This window comes from Aethalodelphis obliquidens, unplaced genomic scaffold (genome assembly GCF_003676395.1).
Source record: "Aethalodelphis obliquidens isolate GAN/ISIS:26980383/991018 unplaced genomic scaffold, ASM367639v1 scaffold97, whole genome shotgun sequence".
Lineage (NCBI taxonomy): Eukaryota > Metazoa > Chordata > Mammalia > Artiodactyla > Delphinidae > Aethalodelphis > Aethalodelphis obliquidens.
Genome location: NW_020838041.1, coordinates 191,035 through 196,900, shown reverse-complemented (window position 1 = coordinate 196,900; position 5,866 = coordinate 191,035).

The window sequence follows — 5,866 nt, the reverse complement described above, 5'->3', positions numbered from 1 at the left end:
AAGGAGACTTTCAAGTGATTCAACCAGGAGTCATGGCCAGAGACGCCCATGCCTACCCTTCAAAGCAACATGGTGTACTGAAGACTATATCCTCCATCCTTCTGAATAAACAGATACTTCAGTAACAACAGTTGGCAGAACAGGGGGTAGAGGCGGTGGTAGACAGTTACACAACTGTCTCAGGATAACTTCCTTAGACTAGAACCATCAAGATTTTTCACAGAATCCATCCCAAGAAGCAACATCAGCTTCACAGGAGATGGGAAGCCATTAAATACTGCAAAAGACGTAGAAAGACCTGAGTGACAGCATTGTAAGTTTCTCACAGGAAATAGGGTTATTTGTTGTACTGCATATGAAGGAAAGTGTCAATGTAATAAAAAAAAAATATATATGTAGAGTGAAAATATATATGTGAGGGCAAGTGAAGCTTGAGAAATGCCCTCTGACAGGTCATCACAAGGTGCTGCAAGGTGGAGAAGGGATCGGTGACGTCTGAGAGGATCCAGAAAGTTTCATTCTTTCAAGTTGACGTTGGAAATCGGCCTTGAAGGCTTTGTTTTCCAGGCAATACAAGAAGGCTCTTACAGGCGAAGGAAGAGTCTGCATAAAGGCGTGGAGGAAGGTTTCTGGGGGTGGGAGAGAGGATGAGTAGTAGGGTGAACGAGCTAGCGGAAGAAGACGGTCAGAGGACGGGAGACAGGAGTCAGGCGGGCTGCCTCCCTATCGAGTGACAGATAAAGAGAAGAGGATCATATTGGATTGGCATTTGTTTTGTGTATCCCTGCTCAGCTATAATGAATACGTGATGTGAATAATGATTCTGGGCTCTGTAGAAGCCCCCAGACCAAGTCTTGGCGCTTTGCTTAAAAACTTGCAGCTTACAGTTTTGAAATACCTAGAGGCTCCAGGCCTTCAGGAAACCAGGAATTAAGCTACTTTTCACTATTCTTCAGACTCAGGGACTAAACCAACGTGGGCAAAAGGAGGAAGGATCATATGATTAGCTGAAATATGCAGGGGATGGATGGATGGTGAGAGGAAGTCTGAGCAGAAATGAAACTTCAAACGAGAGAAACCAAAAACTATAGACTGAATGCTCGCTAAATGTATAAGTTAGCTATTCAAAACTTTCAATGCTACATTTTTTTCAAGCTAAGTACAAGCAAAACTAAGAGGTATTTCACTGGAATCCAACATTCAACAGTGAAACATTTTCAAAGGGCACAGGTTTTGTTTCTAAGAGTTTGTCATTTATTGTAACTTCTTTTTTTGCATTCTGCACTAATAAAAAAGAAATATGAAAGTATTTAGAAAAGAGAATCAAAGAACAAAGACCTAAATCTACACTATACTAATTCTTACACTTCCTTTTTACAAAGTTACTATGAGCGCTATGCCTTATTTCTCTACCTCATCTGAGAAACCAAATCACTTCTACTTTTTGGAATTTGTATAAAAATATATAACTTAAATATTCAATTTATTATTGAAAATAATAATAAATAAGCATAAAATAACATCATATATAATAAATAATATACATAATAAGTAATAGTATCAGTAAATGGTGTTTCTTATATGGTTACACATAGAAATCAACATGAACGCAGAAACCAAAAATGATTCGTACCACTCAAATTAAAGAAAACTGTATTATTTGGTTTAATTTTTAGGTATAAAAGGAAATATAAAATAGAACAGAATAAACAGTAAGACCAGAACAAGTGGTCCCAAATAAATAGGATAGGAAGAACTCTAGTTGCCTAAAAGGAGTATTTCTGAGGAGGAATTTTCACTAATCAAGGAGATGTAAATTAAGCCAACTCTCACTTTGTTTTGATATTTTTGTTTTCAAATGTTTGAGCACCTAGCATTTTGTTTGATCCATATTTTGATCATGTTTTTATACAGAGGGAAATGCCAATTGATAGGCTTGTTTTCTGTTCATCTTTTTCATGAAGAAAAAAGAAATATGGAAGGAAATTGTTCCTGGGAAGAGAGAGGATTGGGGGGTGGGGTGGGAGGGAGATAGTTGACCTTGAGATGAGTTCAGTCCTTCCACCTAGGAGCCCCTGACCTTGGGGCTGCTTCTCAGGTTTTCTGAGCCACAGTTTCCTGACACTAGTCTTGCTTATTTTATAGGTGCCCCAGTCTCTTTACTGATTAAATCGATGTGATATGTGACAACAATACCCATTTCCAGGACAACCGGGAGAATCAAACAGGTGAATGTAAGGAAATATGCATTGGAATTGTGAAGTCTCAGACGCAGTTGTGTTGGTATTTTGCGGGTGAACAGAAAAAGAAATGCTTGTCCATTAATGCCTCAACAACACAAATATTTAAAGAACAACTCAAATCTGGGTTATTAACAGATAAAATTTTTAAAGTATGATTATCCTCAAAATGTTAAATTTTATAAATGAAAAGTCACATCTGGAATTCGCTTTGATTTTAAAAGGGACTAACACAGTTACAGTAACCCATTAGTATGATAAAAACGAATCCCCTCCCTTTATGATAAAGTTCAAATTCCCCTCCCAGGCTTCCGGCACTACCCACCCCGACTCTGCCCACTTCCCCTGCACTTTACCTTCCCAGTTGTTCTGCAGTTTAGATTGTAAGCTCCTGTCCAGCGTGGTTTTATTTCTACAGAAGATCCTGTTAATATACCATCAAATCTACACAAGTGTAGGCCTGTAGTTACTTTTTTTTTTACCCAGAGCCCAGGCTGATACGAGATCTTTCTCTGCTTATGGGTAGATTTTTCTATCCCTCCTTCTAAGTGGGACTGTGATCCTTTGAGAGTCAGGGGAAGACAAGATGGAATCATTCTAACTCCCTACTTTGAGTTACACTCAAAGCCCTTTTCTCCTGTGTAAGTGGACACCTCTTCCAATATTCCACTTTACATCTTTTTGTCAAGAAGGATCGTGCAATGTTCTGTTTGGTATTTCTGGTCCCGAGAAAGACTCCTCTATTAATTAAATGAAGAGAAGGAAAACTTCTGCCATAAAATTTAAAATTATAAGTGAGATCTTAAAGGAAATATAATTACAATTTTCTGCCAAGGATATGTTCACTGTAAGTTACAGGTATTTCGAAAGTACCTGACAGTATTATTGTGTTAGTAGCATCTAACAATGGGTGATTCCTCTGTTCTGACTGAACATCTAGGTTATTCAAAACTTGTCATTACTACAAAATAGAGTCGCCGTATGATCCAGCAATCCCACTCCTGGGCACATACCCAGACAAAACTATAATTCAAAAGATACATCCATCCCTATGTTTATAGCAGCACTATTTATAATAGCCAAGACATGGAAGCTACATAAATGTCTATAGACAGAGGAATGGATAAAGAAGATGTGGTACGTGTATACAATGGAATATTACTCAACCATAATAAAGAATGAAGTAATGCCATTTGCAGCAATGTAGATGGACTTGGAGATGATCATACTAAGTGAAGTAAGTCAGAAAGAAAAAGACAAATACCATATGATTTCACCTATACGTGGAATCTAAAATATGACACAAATGAACTTCTCTATGAAGCAGAATCACAGACATAGAGGACAGACCTGTGGTTGCCAAAGAATGGGGGGATGGGTTTGGAGTTGGGATTAGCAGATGCAAACTATTATATAAGGGATGGATAAAAGGCAAAGTCCTACTGTATAGCACAGGGAACTATATTCAATATCCTGTGATAAACCATAATGGAAAAGAATATGAAAAAGAATATATATATATATATATATATATATATGTATAACCGAATCACTTTGCTGTACAGCAGAAACTAACACATTGTAAATCAACTATACTTCAATAAAATTTTAAAAAGAAGTTATCATTATTGCTATCAGAGTTTACCTACAGAATTCTGATAAGTGTTTGAGAACTTTGTAGACCAAAATTCAATCAGGGCATTCCTGAGTTCTGAGTGCTTGAATTTGTACAATTAGTCCCAATGTAAATCACTGTTGGGCATCACTTTGTGTTAGTGGCAGGAAGTGGTGTTGAACACCTTTTGTATTTCACATAATACATATTTTCTGTACTAAGTGTCTGAAAGTAAAATGTTCTCCAAGTTGATTTAAAACACACACACATTAATATTATATTATTTAGGCAAACTGATTTGAATGAAAAAAAAAATGAAACACCCAGGAAAGGAGTCTTAGAATCAGGCCAGCAAGGTGTTTATTGTGGACCAGAGATGCCTTTGCTGGTGAGAATCTAGCTAAGTACCTTGTTCAAATGGTGACAAAGTCATACCTGTCCCTTCAAGCTTTTAGTATTTTTCTATGCTAGTATAAAAAAATCATCTTTCTTACCTAATTCCTCTCCTGTAATCTCCCTCCAGAATCACCCTTTCTCTGTAATTCAAGATCTGATTCTCCTGAACTGGCCTCATTTGGTGCAATGCATTCAGGAGATAGTCAATAAGCACTGTTGGTATAAAATTAAAGCAAGTTTCTTACAATGACCTCCACCTAACCATTCACTGAAATCACTGATGATCTCCATTCTCTCAGTTAGTAAAAAAGTACTAACTGATGCCTAAGGCCAAACATGAAGCCAATGAACGAGTTTGTAGTTCGCCTTCAGTCTTCTGCTCTTACAATTGAAATCTGCGTTTAGCAAGAGCTGTGTTTGTTCACATATCTGTTTATCCCAGTTGGATTGTAATTATGCAATAAAAATTAAATTTTATAAAATGATTAAATATGAATGCAAAAAGAAAGAAAGTGCCCTTGTGAAAAAGAGCTTTTTTTTTTTTGGAAAGATTTGTACACATGATGTACACCTGGTGCTTTGATACAGGTATGGACGATGAGATATTTTTAAACTGTTAGGAGGAAACTAAAATCTTAAAAGATTTAGCTCTCAGAATGTATTCTACTTGTCTTTAAATTCATTCATCTATTGAAAGAAATGGTACCTGATATTTACAGATGAGGCAACAGAGGTGTAATTTATGAAAGCAATAGTACATGACACTCCACTCTGCTGATTATAAAGCCTTGGCCATATGTCAAAAGATTAACTTTCCATTTCAGATAAAACTCTTAGATACGTGTGAATGATATTTTATGATCCTCTACTGTGATGAACGTTCCGATCTGTCCAATCACTAGTGGATTGAATCAAATCAAATATGATGGATTTCACTGGACTGTCTTAGGACAACCCCCAATGCAAGCACAAAGCAATTAACATAAAATGCATGTTTAGATGATTTTAATTTAAACTCAAAAGCTTCAGTAATATTTCCCTTAATGCTGATTTAGTCACTGTACTAAGATCGAACTCTAGCAAACAGCACTGCTACGGAACAACACAAAGCCCCAAAGAATCCTTTTCTTTCCTATCACCTGAGGCCTAGGGAGAGAACAGAATAGATGTCTATCATAAACCCAGGAAATCCCCTTTCCTCCCAAAATGTTAATAAATTTGTCCTGAGGATATAATTGAATCACTAGAAACAAATAAAGACCTAAAACTAGAACCACCGGGACAAAGAACAAAGAAAGATCTTGTAACTTGAAAGAAAATTTCAGTAAATAAGTCAGTATTCCTAGGAGGGATAGGTTCGCTGATCTCCCTGAAGACCTCTTACTCACTCTTTGTAAGTAGATGCAACACCCATTTCATAGAAAAGAGCTAAAGTTGGCAGAAATAAGTTCTCAACTTCCTTGACTTAACTTGTTTTTCTGGATTCCACCCTTGGGCTCTCCTTGGAGTCCAGCTATCCTACTCACTCAGGCCATTTTGGAACCAACAGCTGTGCTTAGAACTCACTGTTGACACAACAATTCGAGCTATGTGGTGATTTCTCTAAGGATAAATA